The sequence below is a fragment of the Dipodomys spectabilis genome, unplaced genomic scaffold (genome assembly GCF_019054845.1).
Source record: "Dipodomys spectabilis isolate Male_0828 unplaced genomic scaffold, ASM1905484v1 ptg000389l, whole genome shotgun sequence".
NCBI lineage: Eukaryota > Metazoa > Chordata > Mammalia > Rodentia > Heteromyidae > Dipodomys > Dipodomys spectabilis.
In genome coordinates, this window is record NW_024871066.1 from 383208 (window position 1) to 401513 (window position 18306).

Here is an 18306-nt window from a genome sequence, read left to right on the forward strand (position 1 = left end):
GCCCTGGGCTCGATTCCTCAGCACCACATAAACAAAAAGAAAAAAGCCGGAAGTGGCTCTGTGGCTCAAGTGGTAGAGCGCTAGCCTTGAGCTGAAGAGCTGAGGGACAGCGCCCAGGCCCAGAGTTCAGACTCCACGACCGGACCCAAAAAAAAAAAAAAAAAAAAAAAAATCAACCATCAAAAATCAATGGCTTTCTGAATGCCAACAATGAGGAAAGCATGGCTGAAGGAAAGGAACACCATTAATAATAGCCCCACAAAAAATAAAATATCTAGGAATTAACTTAACCAAAGAAGTGAAGGACCTCGATGATGAAAATTTTAAAAACCTGAAAAAGGAAATTAAAAGAGAACTTAGAAAGTGGCAAAAACTCCCATACACCTGGATTGGAAAGATCAAAATCCTGAAAATGGCAATAATTCCCAAGGCTATCTACAAATTCAATCCAATACCTACCAATATTCCATCCACATTCTTCAAGGAAAGAGAAGAGGCTATCCTAAAATTCATATGGAACAATAAAAGACCCTGAATAGCTAAAATGATCCTCAACAGAAAGAACCGTGCTGGAGGAATATTAATAACAAATTTCAAACTCTACTACAAAGCCACAATAATCAAAACAAGTTGGTACTGGCACAAGAATAGACCTCAGGACCAATGGAATAGAATTGAAAACCCAGAAATGAACCTACAGACCTATAGCCATCTAAATTTCGATAAGGGAGCTAAAAAAATAGAATGGAAGAAAGACAGTCTCTTCAGTAAATGGTGCTGGCAAAATTTGTAAACTACTTGCAGAAAATTAATTAGATTAATTAATTAGATCCTTATGTATCACCCTGCACCAGAACCAACTCCAAATAGATCAAAGACCTCAGAGTCAAATCAGACACCCTGAAAACATTACAGGATGGAATCGGAGAAACCCTAGGCCTCCTTGGCACAGGCCGACATTTTCTTAATAGAGACCCAGAAACACAAGAAATCAAAGAAAGTTTGGACAAATGGGATTGCATGAAACTGCAGAGCTTCTGTATGGCAAAGGACATACCTAGCAAGATCGATTGAAAGCCCACAGATTGGGAGAAGATCTGCACTAGGCATATAACAGACAAGGGTCTCCTATCTAAAATATACCTGGAACTCAAAATTAAATCCCCAACAACAAATCCTCAAAGCAACAACTGACCCGAAAATAAGTGGGCTAAAAACTTAAAGAGAAACTTCTCTGAAGAGGAAAGAAGGATGGCCAATACACACATGAAGAAATGTTCAACCTCTCTAGCCTTAAAAGAAGTGCAAATCATACCAGCATTGAGCTACCACCTCATCCCAGTTACAATGGCTATAATCAAGAACTCTAAGAACAACAGATGATGGAGGGGATGTCGGCAGAAGGGAGCTTTACTGCATTGTTGGTGGGCATGTAAAGTTGTTCAACCACTTTGGAAAATAGTATGGAGGTTCCTCAGAAGACTCCACATAGAGCTCCCCTATAACCCAGCAATCCCACTTTGGGGCATTTACCCAAATGATCACAAACAGGACCACACTAAAGCTACCAGCACACCTCTGTTTATTGCAGCCTTATTTACCATAGCTAAGATATGGAACCAACCCAGATGCCCCTCAGTAGATGAATGGATCAAGTAAATGTGGTATATATACACAATAGAATTCTATGCCTCCATCAGAAAAAAATGACATTGCCCCATTTGTTAGGAAATGGAAAGACCCGGAAAAACATTATATTAACTGAAGTAAGCCAGTCCCAAAGAAACATAGATCCCATGGTTTCCCTTATTTGCAATAACCACTCTGTGTCTGAGACAAGCAGAAAAGTTCAGACAAGTTGATGTTAGGCGAAATGAACCCCAAGATAAGGATTCAAATGAGTTTTTTCTTTATTGCGATTGTTCCTAACATATTTATAAGATGATTTTTTTGTTGCTTTGAATGTCCCTCACCCACGGTATAAACCCTGCTTTCACTGTATTTGATGTTGGTATCATTTGTGGAGGGGATGGGAAAAAACAAATTGTTTAAATAGGGATACTAGTGGACGCATTGCAGCGAGGAGATGTACAAGTCATTATGTAGAAAAATAACTTTCAACTTTGGCCAGTGAGAATGGGGGGCTGGCAGAGCGGTGTTTGGAGAGCCGGGGGGGCGGATGAGAACAGATGGGAAGGGGAAAAAAAGGAGGATGTAACAATGCTTGATGAGAAATGTACTCATTAGCTTGTCCTTGTAATTGTTACCCCTCTGTATGGTACTTTCACAATAAAATAAATAAAGGGATGTGCTACAGAATAGATTCTAAATGTAATATTTAATGGTCTTGGATTACTTGAAGACAAAGGTTTACAGAAAAATTTAAATTTCAGATAAACTGTAATATTCTAATAAACATGTTAAAGAAATATAATTTAAAAATTCATGGTTCAAGGCAAACCCTGACAGAAAAGTCTGAAAGACGCTTATCTGGAAACAAGAAGTGACACTGTGGCTCAAGTGGTAGAGGGCTCCTATTGAGCTGAAGAACTCAGGGATATGTTTACACCCAGGTCCTGAGATTAAACCTCATGACTGACAAAAAGAAAATAAAATTTAAAGAATTAAAGCATTAGGGCTGGGAAAGAGATTCAGTAGTAGAGTGCTTCTCTTGCATGCATGAGGTCCTAGGTTTAATTCCTCAGCACCACATAAGCAGAAAAAAACTGGAAATGGCTCTTTGGCTCAAGTGGTAGAGCACTAGCCTTGAGCTGAAGGGACAGTGCCCTGACCCAGAGATCAGGCCCTCCTACCACCACCACCAACAACAACAAATTAAAGCATCAAACAACCTGAAGATGTTGTCCAGAATAATGAGTGCGGCATTATCCATTTACATGACTTAGTGACTTTAAACCTAGTTTACCAGGGGAGGTGGTGGGCAATTTGTGTGTTTGCCAAAACCTGCAAAATTATTTTGTAACCAAAGCAACAGTGATATACAGGCGATATGTTAGAAATGGACTTCATAACTTTGGGGGAGTGGGATGTCAGGGTTGGGGAAAGGAGTACAAAATGTGGAAGGGGTAATACTGTTAAAAAATGTATTCATGGGAGTGGGAAGGTGGCTCAGTGGTAGATTGCTTGCCTTGCATGCCTGAGGCCCTGGGTTCGATTCCTTAGCACCACATAAGCAAAAAGAAAAAAGCCAGAAGTGGCCCTGTGGCTCAAATGGGAGAGCACTAGCCTTGAAATGAAGAGCTGAGGGACAGAGCCCAGGCCCAGAGTTCAGGCCCCATGACCAGACTCCCCCCCCCAAAAAAAATGTACTCATTACTTATGTAACTGTAACCCACCCCTCAGTATATCACCTTCATAATATAAAATCCCCCCCCCAAAAAAGAGGACTCACTCAAATAGAGAAAATTAGAGACAAAAATGAGACATCACAACATAAATAAGAAAAAATTAAGAAGTTTATAAGAGACTACTTTGAAAACTGTATGCCAATCACCTGGAGAATCCTGGAGAAATTCATGCTTTCCTACACTTGATCTGAACCAAGAAGTAACACATAAGAAGTAATGAAAATGAAATGTCAATAAACCACTTTCCATTGCAGAAAAATCTAGGACTCAATGAATTTACCATGAAATTAAGGCCTACAAAGAACTTCCAATACTTAGAACTAACTCTTCAATGGAATAGAAAGGGAAATGGAATTATCAAAACCCATTCTATGAGGCTAGAATTAGACTCTTCCCCAAATCACATAGGGACTCACCAAAGAAAGAGAACTATGAAACCAGTTCTTTGATAAGCATTGATACAGAACTTCTTAAAACATTCTCACCAATCAACTTCTGCCAGTAACAAAAAAATCATATTGCATGATCAAATAGGATTCAGCCTAGGATACAATTGGATTCAATATTCTTGTCACTAAACATAATACAAATCATCAGGGGAAGCCGGGACAAGAAACATGTTATCGTCTATATGGAAGTAGAAATAGCTTTTAACAACCTCCAATACCCCTTTATGATTAAAAAGTTATGAGAATCTAGGAATGCATTGAATGTTCCTCAGTATACTACTGAATATGTATATGATAGTGGTAATTAGCAATTACGTAACAGTGGAAGTATGAAGACGTTAAAATCAGGAATGAGAAAAAGATGTCCACTTTCTCTACTACTCTTCAATATGGTAGTGGACTATCTAGCAAAAGCAATAGGGAAGAGAAAAACATAAAGAGGATTCAAATAGGGAAGAAGTAAACCTATCCCTTTTTACAGATGAAATGACCCTACAGCTTCCTGCCTTAAGATAGTAAAAGTGATGTTAACCTTCGGCAATGTAGCACGGTATATAGCCCACAAGAATCAGTAGTTTTTCTGTGTTACCAACAATGGGAACTAGGCTGAAATCCAAAAAACAACCTCATATGTATTAGCCTCAAAATAAAAACAAATCTAAACAAAACAAAGAACAACAACAAAACTGGGAATTAATTAATTTAACCTCTATTGTGAAAACTTCAAAAATATAAAAAGGGAAACTGAAGGAGATTCAAGTAAATGGAAAGTCTTTCAATGCTCCTGGTTGGAAGAATTAATATAGTGAAAACTGCAATACTGCCCCCAAACTATGAACAATGCAATACTTATCAAAATCCCAACAATATTCTTCAATGCATTCGAGAAAGCAATTCAAATTTAATATGGAATTACAAAATTACAGATGAAACAGAAGGTTTAGAAATGAACTCATGGGCCTATAGTCATCTTACACACACACACACACACACACACACACACACACACACACACACACACACACACCATGGAATTCTATTCACCCATTAGAAAGGATAACTTTTTACCAGTCTTAAGAAAAATGAAAGGCTTAGGAAAATTCTACTAAGAAAAAAGAGAAAGGAATGCAGACAGAATAATATAGGTTTCATGGATTCATTCAGTTATGGTATCTACAAGTAAACAAGACAGGTTTTACCTCTTCCCAGTTAGAACGGTCATTATGAAGAAAGCTAACAATAGCAAATGCTGGCATGGATGCAGCCAATTGGGAACTCTATTACACTGTTGGTTGGAAATTAAATTGTTTAAACACTGTGGAATGTAGTATGGAGTTTCCTGAAAAGAGTAAATATATATCTCCCTTAAGACCCTGTAATTCCCCTCATGGGCAGTAATCCAAAAATTAACAAACAAGCTCAGATGAAAGCTACAAATATAACCATGTTCAGTGACCAGGTCCAGAGTTCAAGGACTGGAAAACAAGTTACTACTGCTGGCATTTGTTTCCACAAATATGAACCCTTTGACATAAGATACCAAATCATTCTATTTGCAGTAGCTAGTATAGGACTTAAAGGTAGTGGGTGATAAAATGGCTTCTTTGTTGAATATTAGGAAAAGATTTTGGCAGTCCAAGAAAAGGGAGATTTTGTTGTTGTTGTTTGAGGGGCTTGAAGTCTAGGCATGGGCACTGTCCCTGAACTCTTCAACTCAAGGTGGGTACTCTGTCTCTTGAGCCACAGTGTCACTTCTGGTTTTTGGTGGTTAAATGGAGATAAGAGTCTCAGGGACTTTCTTGCCCAGGCTGTCTTTGAACTGCAGTCCTCAGATGTCAGCTTCATGAGTAGCTAGGATTACAGCTGTGAGCCATTGGCACCAGGCTAAAAATGGAGGATTTTTAGAAAAGAAAATCCACCTCTTCACTTGTGTCTAAATCTTAGATATCACTATTAGAACACTTCACCTTCAACTCATTTCATCAGATATTTGTAAATTTTCTCTTTTCCTTCATGCAGGAATACTGCAGTCAGTATCAACTCAGCTGTGGGACTGAACAATTGTATGGAAATTGCTAGCACCTAAATCAAGAACTTTTACATCAAAACAAATGATTCCCACTTTTGGAATAATTGTTTTCTCTTTTTATAACAAATCTTTGCTTGATTACTTCTTAACGGGACTGATGACATTTTCATTCTCTTCAGCCTTCTCCCACATGATGTTAAATATTTAAGAATTCAAAGATTTCCATTGATAATTCATTAAGCTGACCTCTAAGAAAATGTGCATTTCTAGAATTTGGTTTTCTGTCTTGTTCTTACATGCATAGGCTTTCTATGATTTATTTGTTCTACAAGGAATTCTACTTTCTAATGTTTGTGTGATCAATTTTAGTCTCTGTGTTCAGTCTTTCTGACACTCTCTCTGGAGTCTCCTTTGAGTCTGCCTCATAAAAAATATATTATTTATCAGCTAAATGACTTTCAGTTTCTGTTTTTTGCCTGACTTCATTTAGGCTGTGATCAGACCTGACTGGCTGTGCTTACTGGAGTTTTTTTTTTTTTTTTTTTTTTTGGGTCCTGTCATGGGGCCTGAACTCTGGGCCTGGGCGCTGTACCTCAGCTCTTCAGCTCAAGGCTAGCGCTCTACCACTTGAGCTACAGCGCCACTTCCGGCTTTTTTCATTTTACTTATGTGGTGCTGAGGAATCGAACCCAGGGCCTCTGGCATGCAAGGCATGCGCTCTACCACTGAGCCACCTTCCCAGCCATTTGTTTGTTTTGTGTGGTATTTTTTTGTTTTAGAGGTCTAGGATTACTATTCAAGGTAGTTGCTTCTCTGGGTCGCAGTGATCCCCTGACCTAGAGTCAATGGGTTTTTCTCCTAAAGATACAAAAAACAGCTGACTAAATTCCTGTTAATTGTCTCAAAATGAGGCAATCTGGCATCCTTGTAAAGCCATCAATAATCCTCTGTAACCACTTATAGAAATGGTCTATCAAGATGACTTTTCAAGGTTGACAGTGAACATTGTTCATTTCCAATTCAGCACCATGAAGCAGATCACATCCCATGGAGCAGACTTTTAGAAGGAAGGTCCCCTTCCTTCCTTATCTTATGATACATCAAACCATAATATTCTGCAGTTGTGGCCAGCCTGGAGCACATTTTCCCAAGAATATTCTGTAGTGTAAAAGAGGACCAACTGTGAAAATAGTTGTCTACTACAGATTGATTTATCTTGCTTTTATCTGTTGTTATTTTCATTACTTCAAATACATGGATAAATTATATTAGGATTAGACAAGTGGCAAAGGATTAATGGAATAAACATTCAGTTTACTTTCATATATCCAATATAGTGCACTTAACCCTTTATGGAAAATTAAATCCGACTGTAGAAACAATGTCAGAAATATAAAAGCCTCAATATGAATAATCTGGCACATATACACCATCATCTACTCAGAAATTCAGTCTCTCTTTAAATATTTATTTGGTACAAAATAATAAAAATTTAATTAATGAATGTAACTTTTAAGTACCATCTGAAATACTCCTCGTGTATATGATTGTATATGTTTTAGATGTCACCTAGACAGGAATTAAACATGCATGTAAAATTCAAATTTCCACAATTTAATCTAGATTAGAGGAGTCATCCCTCCTGTAATGTGTGGTGTGAATTTTACTACAATGCTGATCCCTTCCACCTAATACCAAGAGTCCATGTGCAATAATTTATTTTTTCATGTTAAGATGAGTGCTGAGTGTAGGATACACTTTGAATTATTATATTAATTTATTAAAATTAGTTTCACTTTTTTCTTTTCTATACCTGCAGAAAGTAAAATTATATATTAAACATTCAATATGAAGTAATCAATAACAAATAAACTATTATTAAAATGATATACTATTAAACTGTGATTTGAATTATAGTTCTAACAATTTGTGATGTAAACAAAATTTAATAGAATTATGGGTAATGTTTTTTAAACTTACCATCTTGTTAATGTTTTCTAATTGTGTCATTTGTTATTCTTGATCCATGTCATCTCTTCACCTCAATTGTTTAGTTTTCTGTTTTATCTCTATTGGTTTGCTGATTATGCATTTTGTTTTCCCTTTTTAGTGACTGACATGAGGCTGAAAATCTGTATGCTAGTTTATTACTTCCTATATTAAAATCAAATTGCTGCTCTCCACAGCTGTTCTACTTTTTTTGTATAGTTCAGAATTTCCCCTAGTGCTACCGACTGTATTGCTACTCTCATATATTATATTTTATTTTTTATTTAAATTTTGTTGTCAAGGTAATGTACAGAGGGGTTATAGTTACATAATTAAGGTAACGAATTAATTTCTTTTCTAACTTGTTACCCCTTCACCCATTTTTCTCCCTCTTCCCTCGCAACGCACCTTGCAAGATCGTTTCCAACCTATTGTTTTGTGAATATCACTGTTACATAGATTTTCCCTTTGTCCTTTGTCTCACTATTTTGTTTTTGTCCTTCCCCTTCCCCATTTCAGATCAACATATTTAAAATACCCCAGGTATCAAAATCAAATACAGTGACTACAGGGGATAAACCATAGGTGGGGAAAACACAAAAGGATAAAAATAAATCACATAGTACATTAAGAACAACAACAACAAAGAACATGTCTTGGAGTTCATTTCACTTAGAATCACCTTGTATGGTCATATGTACATAGCTATTGAGCTATTCTACTCATCTACTAAGATTATCCTTGATGTACACAATAATGCTCCCTCAGACCCAGTAATCCCACTTCTGGACCAGATGACCACAAACAAGGCCACACTAAAGCTACCAGCACAATTATGGTTATCACAGTAATATTTACCATAGCTAAGATATGGAATCAACCCTGATGCCCCTCAGTAGATGAATGGATCAAGAAAATGACACACAGACACTCACATACACACATACACACACATACTATGCTTCCATCAGAAAGAAAGATACCACCTCATTTGTAAGGAAATGGAAGGTCTTGGAAAACATCATATTAAGTGAAATAAGCCAGACTTACAGAAACATAGTTCCCATGGTTTTCCTTATTTGTAATGATTAGTTTACATCAAGGATAATCTCATGTATTTTAATTTGACAGTTTGTTCTATGTTGAGCATGCAACATTATTGCTATATTGTTTGTTATCATTTCTGTAAACAGGCAGGTATATTGAAAGAATTACATTCATCTTATCCATTACTGAAAGGAGAACAACTAAAAGAGCAACCCCTACTAGGAAGAACAACTCCTACTTACTTAGCTTCATTCCAATGTAAGGCCATTGTTGTCCCCTGTATCCTTATGTTGTACATTTCAACCATATACCTCATACTGTATATCTAGTATCTTCTACATTGTGAACAAAATGCCTGAGAAGTTCCACTTTGCTTTACTTTAAAACAAAAAATTCTGTCTTAATATTTGAGGTTGGGGTGTGTGTGTGTGTGTGTGTGTGTGTGTGTGTGTGTGTGTGTGTGTGTGTGTGTGTGTGTTTACAAAGATCAGAACACAACATTTTTCTTCATTTCGAATACATCTTTCAGGTCATTGTAAGTTGTGGCTAATGGGAGCAGTCTCTTGTTATTTTAAGGATGAAACAGAAAAAGATATTTGTGCATGTAACACAGTTGCTTTATTAGTGTCATTGAACACTGAACTTCGATTTACATCTTGGCTGTTGTTGTGAATAATGTGAATAACAATGAACTACAGATATATTTACGAGTTACCCAGAGAGAAATAATCACATGATTGGTGGGTCAGATGATATCTCAACTTTGGATTTCTTTAGAAACTTGCTTACTACTTTCTACAATGAGAATACTAATCTGTTTTTTGACCAATAGTGTAGAAAATTTCCTTTTCTCCACACTCTCACCAACATTATTGCCTTTTATTCAAAGGTAATAACGGGCAGGTTTTAACTATCTGCAGTACCCTAGACTGGCCTTAGACTTAAATCCAACCTCCTAAATGCTTGGAATTACAAGCCTTTACCACCATAACTGGTTCCATTGATTTTTTGATGAGTTATAATTGTTATGAAGTTGTATCATATAAATTTTGAGTTATATTTCTCTAATGACTTCTGCTCAAAATCCATTAAGGCAGCATAGATGTTGTATTAAACATAACTCTGTAAACCCACAGGCAATTTTCAGGGCTTTATGGAGAACATGTATATTCAGACCTTTTGTCCATTTTTAATCCAGTTTCTGGTTAATCTCATCTTTAATCTCGCTAAACCAGATCAATAATTAATTCGAGGTAGTAGAAAAGAAAAAAATGCAGCAACTCCTAACATTTTTCAGTTTTCAATAACATGGTATTACTTAAATCATTTTCTGTTAACAACTGACACTATATAACTCAATTTAGTTAGAACTATTACAAAGCTGTAGTTTATTTATTTTACATTGATTGCTCTTTCCAAAGCCTTTTTGTCTAATTTCCCTTGGTTTGTTTCAGTCTCAAGTAGCTCAGATTTCAAACTGAAGAATAAATGGAAGGAAGCAAACAAAAAAATATACAGTTCCTCTCATCCGATGATGCCTGTATAAGAATGAGGAAAGAGTTCATCCTTCTAAGGACCTATGATAGGACAACAAAAAAAGAATTTATTCTTCTATGTCTTCTTTATCTTTGCGATGTAACTTAAATGTTGTAAAACACATTATACTGCTCAGATACTTTTATGTTTTATCAGTTTTGCACATTTTTACACTATCAAGACATAAGATAACCAGTTTGATTTACAGCATGAGAAGTTATCCACCTGGCTTCCTTGGAAGCAGCATGATCAATAGATCTTACTTCTGGTTGTTCACTACCTGTAATGGTTTCTGTACTACTTATCACATTCTATTTAGTATTTTAAAAAGACTGCTGGCTAAACTCAAAGCTCATTCCTAGAAGTTTATGTTAAGTATTTCACAAGTTTTATTCCCTTAATTGTTAATATAACATTTGCTATAATGCTAATGTTATTACCATTTTAGTGTTGGGAAAAATTGTAATTAAAGGCAGTAAGTGCATGGCCTAAAGACACACACAGTGAGGAAGGAAATGAGTCAAAGTTTCCGAAAGTCTTCCAGCAATACACAAAAGGTAGATAAAATCTCTCCATTCTATGACACTCTCAATTCAATATTCATATTGTGCAAGAAATAATAGCATACTAAATATTGCCCATGGTGATGGTTTTCTGTCACATTTGTCTTCAGCACAGATTGTGTTGGTGACATTGGGTTATCATGAACAGAACTGAGCTTATACATTGAGGTCCAAAGAGAGGCAAATTTCTTCTGTCCCACAATTCCAGTATCCTTTTTAAAAAGTACTAAAACTTTTCAATATAATCACCTACTGTCTTATAAGTATCCAAAAATAAAAAATCATAAATAATAACTCCAAAATGCTTTAAAATTGGAGATGCTAAAACATGCCCCTCTGAAGTAAATTTTCTTCTACTTTTAACTTTATTCTGAAAGTCTTGCTGGTTTGTCATACCTATAATCCTAACTACTTGGGATATCTACTCAGGAGCCTGAGATCTGTGGATAAAAGTTGGAAGCAAATCAGGGCAAAATAAATTCATGAGATTATTTTTCAAAAACTTTAATGAACCTGAAAAGGGCCAAGAATGGAGATATAGCTCATTTAGTAGCTCACCAATCTAGAGAGAAAAGGCCTAGCAAGACCTTGAAGCCCTGATTTCAAACTCTGAGCACGCCAACACACATGCAAATGCTTGAGCACATGCATGCATTCACACACATATTTATTCAAAATACCTTCATATCGGAGTTTTTCATGAATTTCTTTGCTAACGATATTATATGAGTAAAATAAAGGAAATAAACTCTTCCATCTCAGAACATTTTTTACTTTCTTATTTTAAAAGTACTGTACAGAGGGGTAACACTTGCATGAGCAATGTAATGAGTACATTTCCTAACAAGTATTGTTACCTCCTCCTTTATTGTTTCCCTACCATCCCTTCCCTCCCACCTCCACAAGTCTATTAACTTCCTCCCTTTCCCCGCCTCAATTGTAAAGTTCACTTTACAACATAGTGTCTTGTGCATCTCATTGTTACAATGGGTCAACCTGTATCCCTATTTAAGGATTTTGTTTTTTTTTCTTCCCCTCAGAAAATTAGAGGAAAATATATACAAGAAGTAGACGCACAAACTTCAAATACAGTGAAAACAGGTGTTATAGCATGGGGGAGGAACATATAAAGAAACAAAACAACACACTGCACGTTATAAGTACGTGAGAAACGATATCAAGAAAAAAAAAATACCACTTGTGTCCCTAACTTGGGGTTCATTTCCCTTAACATAATCTTTTTTTTTTTTTTTTTAGCTTTTTTTTTGTTTGTTTTGGTCGGTCGTGGGGCTTGAACTCTGGGCCTGGGCGCTGTCCCTCAGCTCTTCAGCTCAAGGCTAGCGCTCTACCACTGGAGCTACAGTGCCACTTCCGGTTTCTTGGTGGTTTATTTTAGATAGGAGTCTCATGGTCTCTCCTGCCCGGGCTGGCTTTGAACCGCGATCCTCAGATCTCAGCCTCCTGAGTAGCTAGGATTACAGGCGTGAGCCACCATCACCCGGCCCTTAACATAAACTTATCTGGTCATATACACATAACTTTTGACCTTTTCTGCTTATCCCAGACATATATTAGTTATTGAAAATTAGAGAAACCATGGGACCTATGTTTCTTTGGACTTGGCTTACTTCACTTAATAATTTTTTTTCCAAGTCTTTCCATTTCCTAACAAGAATTTGCCTGTCATCCTTGGGCAGGGGCCATGCTAATCTTCTCTGTATCATTCCAATGTTAGTGTATGTGATGCTGAATTGAGCACAGAACATTTTTATATATGAATTGTAATTGATTTTTTAAACGAGACAAATCAACAAAAAGTAAGTTTAAAAGAATTGTTGTGAAATTTGAGAACCATGTACTTCTTACATAAGTACACATTTAAGAATAAAGTCAAGATTTACGTGTCAAAAACAAAATAAATCCAGATATTTGTTTTTCAAGAGATGTGTAGGAGGAGGAAATCAATTATTCTATACAAAGGACCTGTCATAATGAACACTGCAGCAAGTGTTAAGGTTTGTTAAAAGTTTTAATGTTTTAAATATATTTACTTTTGGATATTTGCTTATATATGCCAAAACTGGGACTGTATGACAGGTCATAATACTTTTCTATAAAGTATTTAAGATTTATGGTAGCAGATAAGTACTACTAAGTATGTACATTTCAAAGTTTATAGAAACTTTACTAATGAGAAGTTGCAAAGTCTTTGTGTAAAGGAGCAGAATAAAGAGTTGACTATGTTAACTACACAGTTTCTATTAAAACTGTAGGCCTTCCTTACTTTATATGTTAGTGAGGAACAAATGATGATATAAGCCATATACAAATTATGAGATGAACTATAAATGGTAATCTTAGTGGGTGACTTTAAACACTACTCATAGCCTATAAAATTCTTGTTGAACATCATAATCTTAGCCAGTGTTAAATGTAAAGAAATATGACAATAATAAAATCTAATTTGTAGTACACTTCAAATACTGAAAACACTGGTAATTGTTTTGTTTTTAATTTTATTATTCGTTAATATTTAATTATTGGTTTTCTTTATTTGTAGCATTGTTTTCCTTGTTGTAATATAATAGAACTTTTTGTAAGTTGTCATTAGGAGGTACTTTGAGAAGGTTACTGGGATGGCCACACCGTTTTTTATAGGTGCATGTGAATTTATAAAGAGGAAAATTAAGAACAAAATATGTATTTAAAAAATGATTAAGTAGAGTCTGATTCAGGAGTGTTGATAAATGTCCACACCTAAAATATTAGCCCTAGGCTGAAGCAGAGTTATTACAGAGTTGAGGTCACAAAAGTGAGAGACTGTGTTTTGTTTTGTGTTTTATTTTTATTTTGTTGGTCATGGGGCTGGAACTCTGGGGCCTGGGTGCTGTCCCTCAGCTCAAGGCTAGTGATACCACTTGAGCCACAACACCACTTCAATCTTTTTCTGCTAATATGATGCTGAGAAATCAAACCCAAGGCCTCATGCATGCAAGGCAGGCACTCTACCATTGAGCCACCTTCACAGTACCTGAAAGACTGGGTTTTAAAAAATCATATAAAAAACATTTGCTTTCTGCTTTGGATTATATAATAAAATATATGAGTATTTTTGATGTTTTTGTGCATTGTCATACTTCTAAATTTATACTAACTTTACCCACTTTATCCTTGTCAAAGTCATGAAATATCTCTGGGAGTTTGCTTCTGTGAAGATTGTTTTTGCATTTATAATTTCTTCTGAGTTATTTTTATTTTTTATCAAAGTCACTTTATATTTCATGTTGATGCGTATTTACTCAGAGAAAGGGATATAGAGGATTTAGTTTACCAAGTGAGCATTAAAATTAGAGCTCAACAATAAGACAAGATGTAAACATAAAGGGGATCCAAATAGGGAAAGAAGAAATAAAACTCTCCCTCTTTGCACATGACATGATCTTGTATTTAAAGAATCCCATAGACTCCACTACCAAATTACTCAAGCTAATTCAAAACTTTGGCAAAGTAACACGATATAAAATTAACCCCCCAAAATCAATGGCTTTTCTGTATGCCAACAATGAGAAAAGTGTGGCTGAATTTAGGAAAGTAACTCCATTTGCAATAGCCCCTCAAAAAATAAAATACCTAGGAATTAACTTAACTAAAGAAGTGAAGGACCTCTATGATGAAAACTTTAAAATCTTGAAAAAGGAAATCAACACAGAACTTAAAAAATGGCAAAACCTCCCATGCTCCTGGATTGGAAAGATCAACATCGTGAAAATGGCAATACTTCCCAAGGCTATCTACAAATTCAATGCAATACCTATCAAAATTCCAACCTCATTCTTCAAGGAAAAAGAAGAGCCAATCCAAAAATTCATATGGAACAATAAAAGACCCCGAATAGCAATGGAAAGAACACTGCTGGTGGAATATCAATACCAAATTTCAAACTCTACTATAAAGCCATAGTAATAAAAACAGCTTGGTACTGGCATAAGAACAGACCTTAGGACCAATGGAATAGAATTGAAAACCCAGAAATGAACCTACAGACCTATAGCCAACTAATCTTCGATAAGGGAGCTAAAATAATAGAATGGAAGAAAGACAGCCTCTTCAGTAAATGGTGCTGGCAAAATTCGTTAACTACTTGTAGAAGACTAAAACTAGATCCTTATATATCACACTGCACCAGAATCAACTCCAAATCGATCAAAGACCTCGGAGTCAAAGCAGACACTCTGAAAACCTTACAGGATGGAATAGGAGAAACCCTAGGCCTCCTTGACTCAGGCCGAAATTTTCTTAATAGAGACCCGGAAACACAACAAATCAAAGAAAGGTAGGACAAATGGGATTGCATGAAGTTGCAGAGCTTCTGCATGGCAAAGGACATAACTAGCCAGATCAATAGAAAGCCCACGGATTGGGAGAAGATCTTTACTAGCCATACAACGGACAAGGGTCTCATATCTAAAATATACTTGGAACTCAAAAAATTAAATCCCCCAACAACAAATCCTCAAAGAAACAACTGCCCAATAAATAAGTGGGCTAAAGACTTGAAGAGAAACTTCTCTGAAGAAGAAAGAAGGATGGCCAATAGACACATGAAGAAATGCTCAACCTCCCTAGCCATAAAAGAAATGCAAATCAAAACAACATTGAAATACCACCTCAGCCCAGTTAGAATGGCTATAATCAAGAACTCTAACAACAACAGATGCTTGAGTGGATGTGGACAGAAGGGAACCTTACTTCATTGTTGGTGGGAGTGTAAACTTGTTCAACCACTTTGGAAAGTAGTATGGAGGTTCCTCAAAAGACTCCACATAGAGCTCCCCTATGACCCAGCAATCCCACTTTTGGGCATTTACCCAAATATTTACAAACAAGACCACACTAAAGCTACCAGCACAACTAAGTTTATTGCAGCATTATTTACCATAGCTAAGATATGGAACCAACCCTGATGCCCCTCAGTAGATAAATGGATCAAGAAAATGTGGTATATATACACAATGGAATTCTATGCCTCGATCAGAAAGAATGACATTTCCCCATTTGTTAGGAAATGGAAAGGCTTGGAAAAAATTATATTAAGTGAAGCAAGCCAAGCCCAAAGAAACATAGGTCCCATGGTTTCCCTTATTTGCAATATCTAGTATATGTATGAGTCAAGCAGGAAAGATCAGATAATGTAATGTTAGGAAAATGAACCCTTAGATATGTATTTAAATATTTTTTTCTTTCATGCATTTGTTTCTAACTCATTTATAAGATAATTTCTTTGTAACTTTGTATGTCCCTCCCCCACAGTATAACCCCTGTGTTCCTACTGCTAATAGAAAGAGGAAAGACTGCTCTCTGGAAGCACGTAGCTATGGATTTAAGCACACTTACTGAACTCTGAGCACAGAGCACAGATTGAGCTGCAGGATTTTAAGAGCCATAGATGAATCAGTCAGATACCAGCTGCTTGGCTGACCACAGGGCACACTTTTGATGCCACATTTCTGAGGTAAAGCAGTTCTAAGCTGCCAAGACACTATGGTGAGAAGAAGCCTGAGGGGGAATTCTTGGTGGGAAGGAGAAGGTGAAAGTTTGGATTTAGGTTTTAGAAAATGCAAGCCACTTTCTGAATTGCTTGAGGCTGTGAGCAGATCATCATATTTTCTAGCTTTCTAGATGCAGAGTATGAGAACACTTCCCACATATCACACTCAATCCCTCCTGCCTAGCAGTCTTCAATTCCCTCTTATAGCAGTTAAGCAATTTTTAAGAAAGCAAAATTCAGCGAACCTGATTAGCTTGTGAAGAAAACATATCCTCTGGCTTTAGAATAGATCAATTTCTATCTCAGAATAAGAGGAAGAAAAGAAACCACATTCTACAGAATGTAACACCTTAAACATGCTAGTTTGCTGCATGAACTTTTCATTAGATTCATACAAGAAAAAAAAGAAATCTGAGAATTTCTGGAGCCTTTGTTAGCCTAATATCAAGTTCTTGTTGTTTTGTATTTGTTGGTTTGTTTTGTTTTTTCCTAATACTTCAGAGATTCTAGTTAGAAGAATTGAAAAAATACAGATATTAGCCTGGTTCAGATTAATCTGAAACCACAGCAACTAAGTTATCAAATTCTAAATCTAGTCTCAAAGCTGAAAGTCAAGGCTTCCCTCCCCGCAACATCTTCAGAATAGCAGTATTGTCTAAGTCTCGGGTTTGTTTTCTTCAAAGAATTAGAAAGCAGAACAGTTTTTAAAGCAGTTTTTCTTCAAAGCGAAAAGAGAGCAGTGCAACAGTCTCTTCCTCAAAGCAAAAACAAAGCAGTGAAACAGACTCCCCAGCGAAAAGAAGGGCATAGTGTCTCATAATTGGTTTCCTAGTCTCAGAGCATGAGTATGGAATTTTTCCTTATTGGATGCCCCATCTCAGAGCACAAGCACAGAAAACACTTTTGATTGGATGGGAAGTAGAGGGACACTCCCTAGACCATAGTCAGAAAAAGCCATGTGTTAGCACCTAAAGCTTCATGTGAAAAGGGTGTGTAATATTTGCTGCATCATTCATCCTCACCATGTTGGAGCCAGTTCCAACCATTACCTTTTATCCATAACTACACAGATGTAGTGATTTAACTCCCTCTGAGTGGCACATAAGCACTTGTTACTCACAGGGCACTGTACATTGTAATGTCCCACCAACACTATGTTGACAGAGAAATTAGATTTCTAAATTGCTGTTTTGAAGAAGCAAAGCCCTCTGACTTAAACTTGCACACTTAACTTAAAATTTATTGTCTTTTTTCAATTCTATTAGCATTACCTACTTAAATAAGTGTATTTTTCATTTTGATATATCCACATAGGCATACAATGTACCATGATTATGCTTAACCCCTTCATAATTCTCTCCAAAGTTTCATTAATCATTTTAAGAATACAACATAGTAGTAATAAGTACATTTACAATATTGTACAATCTCAATATCCACACTCTTTACATCCTCCAAGATTCAAATTCTTTATTCGTTAAAACAATTTTCCACCTCTCCTCTGCTTCAAGGTATACATCAAGTATGATTTTGCTTCCTGTCTCTATCAATTAGAGTGTTCTATGTAACTACTGATATAAGTAGAATCATGTGTTACTTGATCTTTTTATGTCTGGCTTATTTCACTTAGCAGTGTTCCAAAGTTTCAACCATATTATAGCATATGTCACAACATAATTCTTTTTTGGGGGGGGGGGGTCCGGTTGTGGGGCCTGAACTCTGGGCCTGGGCACTCTCCCTCAGCTCTTCATCTCAAGGCTAGCACTCTACCACTTGA

General features: G+C 36.3%; 1 non-coding gene across 1 annotated transcript; it reads right to left on the reverse strand.

Annotated features, from left to right (window-relative positions):
• Positions 1–12631: 12631 nt before the first annotated feature.
• Positions 12632–12740, reverse strand: LOC122096797. Its single transcript, XR_006145399.1, has one exon. It is a non-coding gene; the product is annotated as a U6 spliceosomal RNA (small nuclear RNA).
• Between the last annotated feature and the right edge of the window lie 5566 nt (positions 12741–18306).